This window comes from Homarus americanus, unplaced genomic scaffold (assembly GCF_018991925.1).
Source record: "Homarus americanus isolate GMGI-L3 unplaced genomic scaffold, GMGI_Hamer_2.0 scaffold5207, whole genome shotgun sequence".
NCBI lineage: Eukaryota > Metazoa > Arthropoda > Malacostraca > Decapoda > Nephropidae > Homarus > Homarus americanus.
In genome coordinates, this window is record NW_024739436.1 from 1 (window position 1) to 15513 (window position 15513).

The following is a 15513-nucleotide window of genomic DNA, read 5'->3' on the forward strand; positions in this document are numbered from 1 at the left end:
GATTTTAATCAATACAGTATACTTATATACTAATGCCAATTGATTACATACACTGTACACTCTTGTCCTATATGTTCGTAGGAAATGTCAAATTTTCCCCTAAAATCAAAACTTTTTAATTTATAAATTTGTACCAAAAAATTTCAAACAATAGAATCAAATCTATATAACATTTTACATCCATCAAGCATAATTTCAACTTCCAAATGCTTGGTGGTAACAAGTGAAATTTGACCATTAATACTACATGATCCACAGAACAACTGTGGATAATATAAACACAGTACTGTGGTACTAAGGGACTCCACCACCACTACCCAGTGCAAGTTATGAAGGTGTTATTTGACTGTGCTGGCTGGGCAAATATCCAAAGGGTATTTGACCGTTAGCTGCGGAGATTGTCTATGATTTTAATGGGATTGTGGACAGGATGGCTGTGGGCATTATTACACTGCTTAATCATTATCTCCCTTGTGATACTCCAAGATGTCCCACTTCTCTTATGGACATATAATTGGGTTAGGTTAGATAAACATTTTTTAGTCTATACCTAAACTGTATCATAACTGTTAAACGTTGAGCTGTTGGTTAATAGATTTATAATTTAATCATGTTCTATCTTCCTTTACGTGTTCCTATCTCTACTGTGTTACAATAGTTTAAAGTTATCAATAAAATAATATGTAGTATATTACAAGAACCTTAGAACCTTCAAGATATTATATTATATTTATAATTTGTTAGTCAAATTGATACAGTAAAACCATTGCTAAATATATTGAATAATAATTATTGGCATACAATAATATGATATATAAGTGAGGGTAAAATAGTGCTATAAGCCGTGCCTACACATCAAGTCTCTTACCTCCTCACAACTATTATAAGGCTCTCTCTCTCTTACACCACCATAATCCCTGCACACTTATCATTCATAGTAAAACACAAATGAGTCCTCACAATACAATATTACAGCAATACAAACCAATTTTCTTCAGAATATTTTTCGATGCTGTGTTTGCATGGAGGAGGGCATGGCACACCACACACTCTTCCTCCTAACCACTCCCTCTTCCTCCCATCCACACCCTCTTCCTCCCATGCACATCCTCTTCCTCCCATCCACAAACACTACCTCCCATCCACACACCCAAAAGGTTGGGTGGATGGGATGGGTAGGTATGTGAGTTGGGTTGGAGGGGAGGTGGTGTAGGAGGAGGGTTGGGTGGGAGGGAGGGGGGGTGGGAGGGAGGGAGGGTGGGTGGGGGTGTTTGGGAGGGAGTGTTGGGTATAAGGAAAGGTGTGAGAGAGGGTGAGTGTATGGATGGGAGTGAGGGTGTGTGTGGGGGAGGTCCTCCCATACACACACCCTCACTCCCATCCATACACTCACACACCCAGCCTCCCACCTTTAATGTGTGTGGATGGGACTAAGGTTTTCTCATTTCTTTCAGATTGTGCGCCTCCGAGGTGAACGTCTGACTGAAGTGAACGTGTGGCTGGTCGAGAACTCCTCCAAACAGGTAAAGTACTTATGACAATATATAATGTCTATATGCAAGTATTTATGAATGTTATGTTTTAAAGTTTTTTGTATTCCAGGTTTGTTTGTGTGGCTGACTGGACCTACTACAAGGTGCTTCTTGGAGGTAATAAAGGTAAAGTTTTTCAAGTTATAGTTGATAGCACTAACAGCACCTAGTTAGACGTAGAATGCACAGTAGTAACTCCGCCTTGTTCAGTCGAACATGCCGGTCCCAAGCCCGGATAAAGGAGGAGGGCTACTGCAGTGTTGTATCTACCATCGCCACCTAACAAACTTACATTATAAATTGTTCTGAAAAAGGTAATGTGTTCTGTCAGCAACATAGAAAAAAATTACATATATACTGTACATTGTGTACTATGTTTTTATATCTTTGTAGATAGGTAATACAAAATAAAGAATTGAATAGACAGTATATTTTTTATTTTCATATGTATACACTACACATTTATTGCAATATACAATAACAGTCCAGAAGCTGATACAGAAATACAAAATATCCTTGGTCATATAGCCTGGTTTTATACCTGCACTGTCTAGGTACAGTATATATCAATTTACTGGCTATTCCTGCAGTCTTATGTTCTTAAACCTACATTACCAAATATTAGCACAGAAGAAAATCAGAGAAAACTTGTAATGATTGGCAACATCACTAGATATCTTTCTCCCGTGTCCCAAGAAATCACATTACAGTACCACTACCATTATTATTTCTCGGCAGATACATCAGTGATGGTGAGGCCGTCACATTACCAGCGGTTGTGGATTTCACAATTCAACCTTTATATTGCAGACTCCACATAAGGTGAGTTTATTTCACTAGACCTTAAGGTTTTATAAAGTATCTTGTCAGGTTTTGGTCCTACACAAAATTTAGCTTTAGATAATAATGGAAGTCTTGTACTTTGTGAATAATTTTGGCCAGGCACAGTACAGATATATTTCTAAATTTATCCGTTACCAAGTCTTTAGGGGGCGGGGTGGGGTGGTGGGGGGTTCATAAGTTGTTTATTACAATTTTACAAGATGTTTTCTTCTATATTTTCAGGTAAAACACTTCCATTCAGCAATTGGTGTGCAGTGTCCAGATTGTCAACATTTAGTAAGTAAAATTCTTACTGTACTTTACTTACATTTACTGTATATATACAATACTTTCAAATTAATAGTAAGTATGCAATCAAAAATGTTCTTTACGGTCATGGCCGATGAATTTCAAAATGAACACGACGCCCGTTCTCTCGGTAAGGTTGTCAAAATCCTTTGTCCGAGGCGTCCGTGACTTAAATGCATTATTTGTGCCATCTGTGGGTATCTAGTAGTTTTGATTACATGTACCCAATAGGGCATCACATGGGCATTAGTTTGTAACAGTTGTACGTACAATGAATGGCACTTTGATGTCAATTGGTGATAATTATATGTAATTAATGTATATATCATGTTCTAAGTTACCCAGAAGCCATCATGTGGGTGTATCCAAGTTGATCACTTTAGTTCATGTTTCAGGTATAGTTTACAGTTCTACTGTACTTGTGGTTTATTTAGATCATTATCATTCAACTTCGGAATATGAAATGTAAAGTTTATTCAATATTTATTTATTTATTTATTGTTATACACAGACATTGTAGGAGTACAAACCATTACAAACACCTCCTAGTGCAAGTGCCTTTACCAGTGCAAGTGCCTTTACCAGTGCAAGTGCCTCTACCACTACAAACGCCTCCCCCGGTACAAACGCCTCCCCCGGTACAAACGCCTCCCCCGGTACAAACGCCTCCCCCTGGTACAAACGCCTCCCCCGGTACAAACACCATCCCTCAACAAGCCACCAGAGGCCTTCCCACACTGAACAACAATACAAACCACTAAGAGAAATGGATCCGTGCGAGATATTCAAACCTCTCACAATCCGTTTGATTGATGTCCGTGTATCTCGTTGTACACCTTGCTGATACTTCACCTGTGGACGAAAAATATGCAGTATTATAAAATGGAAATTTTTTGCAACCACAACAAAACTGACTACCACTGTAGTTAATAATGCTACTGTACATAATGTATCTTGTTATTTTTAATACTTTGTGTGGCTTTAATCAAGGTCCACTCCTACAGTCTTGAATGCATTAGTACAGTACTTTAAGTATTTTCTCAAGTTTTGCTAAATTATAACAAAAATATTTCCGTAATACTTAACTTTCACAGTACACTATTCTTACAGTAGTGTACAGAACACCAATTCTGTTCTTTCTTAGTAAGGTGGTAGTCATCAAGGTGTGGGATGCTAGACAGTCGTGGTCACCTTGTTGTGTCTGGTCCATCTATCTTGTACACCAACCACCTGCAACATGATTATATTTGTTTTTAGATACTCTACATCTGAATTAATTAAGCTATTTTATATCACAACCAATACACAATATTGAGGTTAACTTGTACTGTATGTTCTTAAATGCACTATTTTAAGTAATATATCAAGTTTTGCTAAATTATATAAAAAAGGTTTCAGTAATACTTAACTTTTACATTGCAGTACACTATTCTTACAGTAGTGTACAGAACACCAATTCTGTTCTTTCTTAGTAAGGTGGTAGTCCTCAAGGTGTGGGATGCTAGACAGTCGTGGTCACCTTGTTGTGTCTGGTCCATCTATCTTGTACACCAACCACCTGCAACATGATTATATTTGTTTTTAGATACTCTACATCTGAATTTATTAAGCTATTTTATATCACTACCAATACACAATATTGAGGTTAACTTGTACTGTATGTTCTTAAATGCACTATTTTAAGTAATATATCAAGTTTTGCTAAATTATATAAAAAAGGTTTCAGTAATACTTAACTTTTACATTGCAGTACACTATTCTTACAGTAGTGTACAGAACACCAATTCTGTTCTTTCTTAGTAAGGTGGTAGTCTTCAAGGTGTGGGATGCTAGACAGTCGTGGTCACCTTGTTGTGTCTGATCCATCTATCTTGTACACCAACCACCTGCAACATGGTTTGGATTTAGATCAATCTTAATTAGCCTTAATGTATTACTACCAATACACAACATTTACTCCAGAATTTCTTGGAATCTAAACTTGCATTCTTATATATATGTGATATATCCATACACTCAAACACCCTCCTATATCACCTTACACAGGAGCATTGTCCTTCTCACTTTTGGCTGCAGCAGTCTTCATCTAGGCATCATCCCCCACATGCCTTCATAGTACATGCTATTTTTTGCATCACATTTTTAACATGCACTCCATTCACCATTGCTTGAGCACACCACCATCCATGCATGGCCCCACTGTCAGGCGCCAGATCCTATCTGAGCCCCCACCCCCCACTATCAGAGCACCCCACCCCACAGCTCCCCGTCCATATCACCCCCACACGCCCAATGTAGCCCCCATTGTACGAGCGCCCCTGCACTGTACGAGCGCCCCTCCACCGCCCAATGCTCCTCCTTTCCAACCCTTCACACAAAGTAAGTCCCTCCTCTCGAGTCTTACTTCCAGTAGTTTTAGGGGATGGCCATACTAAGATACATAAGTAATTTACCTAAGAAGGCTGAAGTAACATGCTGGGTGTTACATCTTGCTCAAGGTGTCGGTCACTTCCTCTACATTGGCATTCACGTACGTCAGCTGTCACCTGCAACATGTTTAAAGTTGTAATTTATGTACAATGAAGTTTAAACATACAATTTCCATCTACCACCAGACTACATGTACTTATACTGTCCCCAATTGTTTATTTAAATACCTTATCTACAAAAGATCTTATTTTAAGTTGCATTAGTGTTTTAGTTTTCTTGATACCTCAACAACTAACATTTACCACAACAATAGTATAGCCAATCATAACAAGCCTTCATCACCAATACTGCTACACTACTAAATCTCTCCACACTGCTTCATACACAACAGTTTACCACTGTTCACTTACTGAATCCTCCCTCCCTTCCTCCCACCCCTCAAGCCCCCTTAGGTATTCCCCTTGACAACTTGGTCACATTTAGCTTGAATGAAAAACTTTACCAACACACCTGCTCACCCCATATGCCAATACACAAGCCATATTGTCCCCCCCACCCTAATTACAACAAGCCACACCCACACAATGTTTAATGATTTCACAAGTCCCACAAGCTTCCCTTGCCTAAATAAAACTCAGTAAGTTGACTTTACCTGTTCTGGCATTTTAAGTTATTTCTCCTTAGGTTCAGTATGATGTTACTTCTGGCCAGCTTAACCTGAGGAGAAAGTCAGTACAGTACACGATTAGATTTTGAAAAGGAAACTGCAAAGTACGTAAGCTATTGATTTTTAATAATTTAAACAAGTGAAATTTTTTAACTTTCTGAATTCATGATCAGTTAACTTGTGGCAAATTTTAAGTTACATTCTTTAATATATTTGTTATCCAATATATAAACTATATAATAGGTAACTTAATATTAATTTGGGTTAGTCTAGATTAGTTACATTTAATCTATGTTAGGCTGATTAGGTTAGTTAATTTGTTAGTTAAAACCCACCTACTAACAACCAGCTTTACTTACTATTAATCACATTACTACTACTAATGCTCACCAATACTGTAACTAATTGCCATTTAGTCCTGTACATTTTTATAGCACTTTATTAAGCTTTCCCAAATCTCTGCAGCTAATCTTAATTTGACTCCCAGCTCAGTTTATCTAGACACAGCTCTCCAGAGCCCGTTGTAAAATTGCAGTTTCGTCGAATATGCCCTCGTAGTTTAGAAATTCGTTTATCCTGTGTATTTTGGGTCGATTCAATGAAATGTGGCCTTTATTTCCAGGGGAAAGCACCCTCTTTAGAATTATATCCCCCCCCCCAAAAAAGCATGGAAATCTTTAAAACTCCTTTCTGACATTCTTTGCTCCCTGGTTAAAATGGTGTTAGAAATACTCCAATAAGGAGATCTAAAGGTTGGGGATGGTTAAAAGTCAGGCATGTACTGGCCGAAACTGCAATAATACCGAGCCCTCCAACACACACACAGTCCTCCAACACACACACACACACACACAGTCCTCCAACACACACACACAGTCCTCCAACACACACAACACACACACACACACAGTCCTCCAACACACACACACACACACACACACACAGTCCTCAACACACACACACACACACAGTCCTCCAACACACACACACACACACACACACACACAGTCCTCCAACACACACACACACAGTCCTCCAACACACACACACACACACACACACACAGTCCTCCAACACACACACACAGTCTCCACACACACACACAGTTCTCCAGAGCCCTCCAACACACACACACACACACACTGATCCAGTCACACACACACACACACACAGTTCTCCAGAGCCCTCCAACACACACACACACAGTTCTCCAGAGCTCTACAACACACAGTTCTCCAGAGCCCTCCAACACACACACACAGTCCTCCAACACACACACACACAGTTCTCCAGAGCTCTACAACACACACAGTTCTCCAGAGCCCTCCAACACACACACACACACACACACACAGTCCTCCAGAGCCCTCCAACATTCACAGTCAGCCAGGTCCCACACACACACCCTCCACTGCCCAGTGTAGGAGCACAGTGTTGAGTGGTTTATGGGCTGACCATAATAGCTAAGATAATATATAACTAACTTAACTGATGAGGCTGAAGTAACATGCTGGGTGTTAAGTCTTGCTCAAGGTTCTGTCACTTCTCCATTGGCCTTCAAGTACACCAGCTGTCACCTGCAACATGCTTAAAGTTGTAATTTACGTAGAATGAAAATTAAACTTGCAACTTCCATCTACCACTACACCACGTGTACTCACAGTCCCCAACTGTTTACATAAACCATTACCTCCACACTAAAACTATAGCATTTTTAGATCTCATGGTGTTGTCCCGACCTCCGTAAAGTGTCATTAATGCAAGAACGAATGTAAGTGTCGTCAAGACCAACATGTGGTAACTCCAACGAGAACCAGGCCAATAAGGTAAGAAATAAGGGATTCCAACATATGGCGAGAGTCGGTTAGATTAGGTCCGGTTTATGTTTTTATAGGTTTTTTTTTTGCATTTTTCATTCGCCGAGCCAATATTTTTTTCGGGAAACACCACCAAAAAATCTATTAAAAACGACCAATTTCCGACGGAAATGGAGGTCATAACCGATCTAAACACAAATACGCTAATATTATTTTGTTTTACTTTCTAATTGTTGTGTGCACATACAAATGGACCTTTTTACACCAGGAGACAACCAAGGAACCTCCAGGTTACGTTACGTTGTTAGGTTAGTTATGGTGCTTTTTGGTTGTTGACCAATGGGTTTTTCCGATTGTAAAATCCATGGTTGTCCACTTAAAAAAATTACCAGGAACCTTAATGTTACGGGATTTAATATATACTGTATTCTGAAACGTCTCGCCCTCTAGCCTAGCCTAGCCTAGCCCAGCCCCTTACCCCTTGCCCGCCCTACCTCCTACCTCCACCCACTTGCCCCTACACCTGCCTCGCCCCGCCCGCCCGCCCGCCCCACCCCGCCCCGCGCCCTCGCCCGGCTCCCTACCTCACCTCACCTTGCCCGGCTCCTACCTCACCTCCCCTTGCCCGGCTCCCTACCTCACCTACCCCCACGGCTCCCTCCTTGCCTCCTTACCCAAACCAGCTGGCTCGCTCCTCCTCCCTCCTCCTCCCCTTCCTTCCTTCGTCCCGTCCGTCCATCCCTCCCTCCTCCCTCCTCCTTCCTTCCTTCCTTCCTTCCTCCCTCCTCCCTCCCTCCCCTCCCTCCCTCCCTCCTTCCTTCCTTCCTTCGTCCATCCCTCCCTCCCTCCCTCCCTTCCTCCCTCCCTGATTCCCTACCTCGCTTCGCCTCCCACCCCTGCCCTTCCCTCCCGCCTCCTTGGCTCCCTACCTCCCTTCCCCCCGGCTCCACCTCCCTCCCCGGCTCCCTCCCTTGCCTCCCCGGCTCCTCCTTACCTCGCCTCCTACCCAGACCGGCTGGCTAGCTCGCCCTCCCTCCCTCCCCTCCTTCCTTCGCCTCACCCGGCTCCCCCACCTCGCCTCGCCTCCCCCTGCCCTTCCCTCGCCTCACTCCTTGGCCCCTACCTCCCCAGCCCAGCTCCCTACCTCACCTCACCCGGCTCCCTACCTCGCCTCGCTCCCTACCTCCACCTGCCCGGCTCCTCCTCCCTTTCCCACCTCGCCCAGCTCCCTCCCCTCCGCCTCACCCTGGCTCCTCCTCGCCTCCCACCCCCCCAGCTCCCTCCCTCGCCTCACCCGCCTCACCCCCCGGCTCCTCCTCCTCCCCGCCCAGCTCCCTCCCTCGCCTCCCCGCCCCTCCTCCCTCGCCTCACCCCGCCCGGCTCCTCCTCGCCTACCCCGCCCAGCTCCTCCCTCGCCTCCCCCCGCCCGTTCCCTCCCTCCCTCCGCCTCCACCCCTCCCTTGCCTCCCCCCCGGCTCCTCCTCGCCACGCCCGCCACACCCCGCCAGCTCCTTCCCACGCCACACCCGCCCGGCTCCTCCCCTCCCTCGCCTCACCCGGCTCCCCCCCTCCCCTCCTCGCCTCACCCCGCCAGCTCCTCCTTGCCTCACCCTGGCTCCTCCTCCTCGCCTCACCCCTTGGCTCCCTCCTCGCCACCTCACCCCACCCCGGCTCCCTCCTCGCCTCACCCCTTGGCTCCTCCCTCCCTCCCCACCCCGCCCAGCCCCTCCTCGCCTCACCCCGCCCGGCTCCCTCCCTCGCCTCACCCCGCCCGGCTAGAACCCTTTAATAAATTGTTTCAACTCCCAGAAATCGTAGCTAAAGAGAAAGCAAAGAACTAGCCAGTAAAAATACATCTTAATTCCGCCAAAAATACTTCTATTTGTGTTAAATCTAGTGAATGCGGCGCAGTTGTCAATGGTGAATACAGTGGTGGTGATGAACTGCGCAGTTGTTGAGTTATGACCACCCGGCTCCCCCATAAGTGTGTTGGGCTTCGAAGCAAGAAATAAAAAATAAATAAAACGGTAATCTAACCCAATCTGGTCATTGTACTCACTTACTGGTTAATTATTACCTAAATACTGATGAACGGTTTACGCTCGTTACTCACTACCGGCTCATAGTTTAGGCTCGTTTGTCATGACTCATTTGGCGGTATATTTGCCTAAAACATTAAGAAATTACTGGTTAGACGTTAGAGAGCCACTTAATATAATACTAATGTATTTGTTTAAGCTGCACAGTAGGTACCATGGGCCTTAGAGCCCAGTGAAACTTGGGGATACGACCCTATGAACTGCAACAACCGGCCGGCAAGTTTTGGACTTAAATCAGCATTTATTACGCCATAATTAAGTATATTAAACACTACCCAAAAGAATAACCATTTCTCTTGGCCATTTTGACTGTAGGCAGTCGGGCAAAAAATGTACACGTATATAAAGGAGACTAGAGGAGCGGCGCTTACCTGCCTGTCAGCTGCAGTCAGTGAGTGGCGAGTGGTCGGTGAGGAAAGGGACGAAGGCCAGTTAGTCGAGGCCTTATATGTCAAGGTTCACAGTGACGTCACGAAGCTTCACTGAATCATTTTTTTGCTTCATTGAAGCATTTGAAGCTTCGAACTTGTATATACGTTAAAATACGTAAAAACGTCAAATTTGTGGCCCGATTTAACTTTTCATTAACTTTAAGGGAATAATACAACGAAAACAGTGTCCCAGAAGGAAAAGAAAAGCAAAAACAAAGCAAAACGGCTCTGTGAGCGGCAGTTTTTGGAGTAACTATTATATTTAATCACAGAAAACGGAGCAGATATTTAATCATAGAAAACGGAGGAGGAGTAACTATTATATTTAATCACAAAATGGAGGGGTAACTATTATATTTAATCACAAAATGGAGGGGTAACTATTATATTTAATCACAAAATGGAGGGGTAACTATTATATTTAATCACAAAATGGAGGGGTAACTATTATATTTAATCACAAAATGGAGGGATAACTATTATATTTAATCACAAAATGGAGGGGTAACTATTATATTTAATCACACAAAACGAAGCAGGAGTAACTATTATATTTAATCAGTGTTCAGTCGCAGCCAATATATTAAATATTGACCTCATAGATAATTTTTCTATTCAACTTGTTTATATGTTGAGAGTCTCGGTCTGTCCTTCACTGCCGCCAACAGTAGTGAAGTAGTTGGGTTGGTTGGTGATACAGAGATGAACCATTAGCTCAGAGGTTAAGAGTACTGCTTACTGTTCATGGTGGTCATATACTCCTATTGGTATTATTTCTGGTTATGTGTGTATTCTTAGCCCTTATCAGCCGCTTTAACAAGAGTTTTATTGTGTATATAATGTGCTTTATTTATTAACAGCTTTTAGGAGAATTACAATATTGAAAACGATCGTATTTTTATTATTTATTAACAATGTCATTATTTTATGCTGTCAGTCCATTAATTTACACATGACGTCTCAATAAGGTTAAACAGGGACAATTTCAACAGTTTATTGATCTTTATTGGGAATTTATCACATGTTCAGGAAAAATACATCATGGATACTAGAGTTGAGCACTTGGAGGCTTTATTAATACATTACACCATAAAACAAGAGAAACAATATTTGTAATACAATAAAGTACACATTAGGGTGTGAACTACACATACAAGATTATTATATAGTACATAATGTAATAGACCTAAGAGGGTGACACAAGATGTCTGGGGTCAGGTTGTATGAGGGTGATTAATCTAAAGTTTATTCACTGAAATTTTAATATATAGAAAAACTTTTTCTTTTAACAAAAAACGAAGCTACTGTAGTATGTGGTCTACAGAGCTGGAGCTACTGTAGTATGTGGTCTACAGAGCTGGAGCTACTGAAGTATGGTCTGAGTCTACAGAGCTGGAGCTACTGTAGTATGTGGTCTACAGAGCTGGAGCTACTGTAGTATGTGGTCTACAGAGCTGGTGCTACTGAAGTATGTGATCTACAGAGCTGGTGCTACTGAAGTATGTGGTCTACAGAGCTGGAGCTACTGTAGTATGTGCTCTACAGAGCTGGTGCTACTGTAGTATGTGGTCTACAGAGCTGGAGCTACTGAAGTATGTGGTCTACAGAGCTGGAGCTACTGTAGTAGTCTACAGAGCTACTGTAGAGTCTACTGAAGTATGTGGTCTACAGAGTTGGTGCTACTGAAGTATGTGGTCTACAGAGTTGGTGCTACTGTAATATGTGGTCTACAAAGTTGGTGCTACTGAAGTATGTAGTCTACAGAGCTGGAGCTACTGAAGTATGTGGTCTACAGAGTTGGTGCTACTGTAGTATGTGGTCTACAAAGTTGGTGCTACTGTAATATGTGGTCTACAGAGTTGGTGCTACTGAAGTATGTGGTCTACAGAGTTGGTGCTACTGTAATATGTGGTCTACAGAGTTGGTGCTACTGAAGTATGTGGTCAGCTTGTGCTACTGTGTATGTGATCTACAGAGCTGGAGCTACTGTAGTATGTGGCCTAGAGCTGGTGCTACTGGTATGTGGTCTGCTTGTGCTCTGGTATGTGGTCTCAGAGCTGGAGCTACTGTAGTATGTGGTCTACAGAGTTGGTGCTACTGTAGTATGTGATCTACAGAGCTGGAGCTACTGTGGTATGTGGTCTAGAGCTGGTGCTACTGTAGTATGTGGTCTCAGAGCTGGAGCTACTGTAGTATGTGGTCTACAGAGCTGGAGCTACTGTAGTATGTGGTCTAGAGCTGGTGCTACTGTAGTATGTGGTCTACAGAGCTGGTGCTACTGTAGTATGTGGTCTAGAGTTGGTGCTACTGTAGTATGTGGTCTAGAGCTGGTGCTACTGTAGTATGTGGTCTCTAGGCTGGAGCTACTGTAGTATGTGGTCTACAGAGTTGGTGCTACTGTAGTATGTGGTCTACAGAGCTGGAGCTACTGTAGTATGTGGTCTACAGGCTGGTGCTACTGTAGTATGTGGTCTAGAGCTGGTGCTACTGTAGTATGTGGTCTACAGAGCTGGTGCTACTGTGGTATGTGGTCTCTGGGCTGGAGCTACTGAGTATGTGGTCTACAGAGCTGGAGCTACTGTAGTATGTGGTCTACAGAGTTGGTGCTACTGTAGTATGGTCTAGAGCTGGAGCTACTGTGGTATGTGGTCAGAGTTGGTGCTACTGTTCACAGGCTGTGTCTGTGTATGTGTCTCGAGCTGGAGCTACTGTAGTATGTGGTCTACAGGCTGGTGCTACTGTGGTATGTGGTCTACAGAGCTGGTGCTACTGTGTATGTGGTCTGGAGCTGGAGCTACTGAGTATGTGGTCTACAGAGCTGGAGCTACTGTAGTATGTGGTCTCTGAAGTTGGTGCTGTAGTATGTGGTCTAGAGCTGGAGCTACTGTAGTATGTGGTCTACAGGTTGGTGCTACTGTAGTATGTGAGGCGCTACGAGATGGCACAGAGCTACTACTGTATGTGGTCTAAGAGCTGGGCTACTGTAGTATGTGAGCTACAGGCTTGTGCTACTGTAGTATGTGGTCTACAGGCTGGAGCTACTGTAGTATGTGGTCTAGAGCTTGTGCTACTGTAGTATGTGAAGAGATGAGAAAACCAAGTGGGGGAGAGAAACCAAAAGAGGGAAGTTTAAATAGCCAAGACTTGTGCCATACCCTGTCAAATGCTTTGGAGATGTCGAGGGCCACGACAAAAGTTTCCCCATAATCCCTGTCAGAAACACTTCCCATATTCCTCACATTCAAACTCCTTCACACCATTGAGTGCTAGAGTGTACCAGGTAGTGCCAGAGTGTACCAGGTAGTGCCAGAGTGTACCAGGTAGTGCCAGAGTGTACCAGGTAGTGCTAGAGTGTACCAGGTAGTGCTAGAGTGTACCAGGTAGTGCCAGAGTGTACCAGGTAGTGCAGAGTGTACCAGGTAGTGCAGAGTGTACCAGGTAGTACTAGAGGTACCAGTAGTGCTAGAGTGTACCAGGTAGTGCTAGAGTGTACCAGGTAGTGCCAGAGTGTACCAGGTAGTGCTAGAGTGTACCAGGTAAAAGCAGAGTGTACCAGGTAGTGCCAGAGTGTACCAGGTAGTGCTAGAGTGTACCAGGTAGTGCCAGAGTGTACCAGGTAGGTACAGAGTGTACCAGGTAGTGCTAGAGTGTACCAGGTAGTGCTAGAGTGTACCAGGTAGTGCTAGAGTGTACCAGGTAGTGCAGAGGTACCAGGTAGTGCCAGAGTGTACCAGGTAGTGCTAGAGTGTACCAGGTAGTGCCAGAGTGTACCAGGGAGTGCAGAGTGTACCAGGTAGTGCTAGAGTGTACCAGGTAGTGCTAGAGTGTACCAGGTAGTGCCAGAGTGTACCAGGTAGTGCTAGGAGGTACCAGGAAAGCAGCAGAGTGTACCAGGTAGTGCCAGAGTGTACCAGGTAGTGCTAGGAGTGTACCAGGGTAGTGCTAGAGTGTACCAGGTAGTGCTAGAGTGTACCAGAAAAGCCAGAGTGTACTAGGTAGGTGCTAGAGTGTACCAGGTGAAAGTTAGAGTGTACCAGGTAGTGCTGAGGTAATAGAAAGGAGTGTTCAGAAAAGCAGGTAGTGCTAGAGTGTACCAGGTAGTGCCAGAGTGTACTAGGTAGTAAGCAGAGTGTACTAGGTAGTGCCAGAGTGCCCAGGTGTGCTAGAGTGTACCAGGTGTAGTTAGAGGTACCAGAAAAGCAGAGTGTTTCAGGTAGTTAGTACCAGGTAGTGCTAGAGGTACTATAGTGTTATGTACCAGGAAAAGTAGAGTGTACCAGGTAGTGCTAGAGTGTACCAGGTAGTGCCAGAGTGTACCAGGTAGTGCCAGAGTGTACCAGGTAGTGCTAGAGTGTACCAGGTAGTGCTAGAGTGTACCAGGTAGTGCCAGAGTGTACCAGGTAGTGCTAGAGTGTACCAGGTAGTGCTAGAGTGTACCAGGTAGTACTAGAGTGTACCAGGTAGTACTAGAGTGTACCAGGTAGCCTGGTGTGTACCAGGTAGCCGGGTGTGTACACAACTGCTATACACCCGACCGGCACACAAAATCTATAAAAACAACTGTGTTTTGCCGAGTCGCTTTATAGCTAACCTAACTTAACCTTACTTAACCAAACCCTAACCTAACCAAACTGTAAACTTAAACATCATTAATTTAGAAATACATTTTTAATCTTATTTTACCCCCAATGGTATAATAAAAAAAATTATTTATTGTCCTTTATGGTAAAAATGAATAAGAAAATTCACGTAGTTTCATCATTAATATATTGTTTATACGAACTGAAATGCGTTTGTAGTCGATTAGCGAGACATTTTCATTTAGTTGACTTGAGGAAATCACTTTTATTATGTTAGTTTATTTTTAACAATATATATTAAACCATTGATGTAGTTAAGATCGTGAACGAGGTTGTTGGTTAATTTTAACTATGATCAGTTGAATATTGGCCCCCATTCGATAGTTTCAGGCTGGTTAAACTCAGGGTTAATCTACAGGTGAGCACTTGGGGGTTAATCTACAGGTGAGCACTTGGGGGTTAATCTTCAGGTGAGCACTTGGGGGTTAATCTACAGGTGAGCACCCAAGCACCTACAGGTGAGGCACTTGGGGTTAATCATATAGATTTGGGGGCACCCAGGTGTTCTGCTAATCACAGGTGAGCACTTGGGGGTTAATCTTCAGGTGAGCAACTGGGGTTAATCTACAGGTGAGCACTTGGGGTTAATCTCAGGTGAGCACTTGGGGTTGAATTCTACAGGTGAGCACTTTGGGGATTAATCAACAGGTGAGCACTTGGGGTTAATTCACAGGTGAAAATTTAAAGCACCCACAGGTGAGCACTTGGGGGTTAATCTACAGGTGAGCACTTGGGGGTTAATCTACAGGTGAGCACTTGGGGGTTA

At 43.6% G+C, this 15513-nt stretch overlaps 3 long non-coding RNA genes across 7 annotated transcripts; 2 read left to right on the top strand and 1 right to left on the bottom strand.

Annotated features, from left to right (window-relative positions):
* Positions 1-1368: 1368 nt before the first annotated feature.
* LOC121874782 lies at positions 1369-7670 on the top strand. 4 transcript variants are annotated; one of them, XR_006090484.1, is made up of 5 exons: positions 1370-1658; positions 2271-2354; positions 2598-2651; positions 5778-5864; positions 7479-7670. It is a non-coding gene; the product is annotated as an uncharacterized LOC121874782 (long non-coding RNA). The 4 variants fall into 4 exon arrangements; XR_006090485.1 differs by having other exon boundaries at positions 7510-7528; XR_006090483.1 differs by lacking the exon at positions 7479-7670 and having other exon boundaries at positions 1369-1649; positions 5778-6551.
* On the bottom strand, positions 4161-5862 carry LOC121874783. Of its 2 annotated transcripts, none has more exons than XR_006090487.1 (3): positions 5746-5862; positions 5117-5209; positions 4161-4221 (listed from the first exon to the last, which is right to left on the bottom strand). It is a non-coding gene; the product is annotated as an uncharacterized LOC121874783 (long non-coding RNA). The 2 variants fall into 2 exon arrangements; XR_006090486.1 differs by lacking the exon at positions 4161-4221 and adding an exon at positions 4513-4549.
* Positions 7671-13667: 5997 nt separating the features above from the next.
* Positions 13668-14221, top strand: LOC121874784. The gene is made up of 3 exons (XR_006090488.1): positions 13668-13727; positions 14048-14063; positions 14185-14221. It is a non-coding gene; the product is annotated as an uncharacterized LOC121874784 (long non-coding RNA).
* The last annotated feature ends 1292 nt before the right edge of the window (positions 14222-15513 follow it).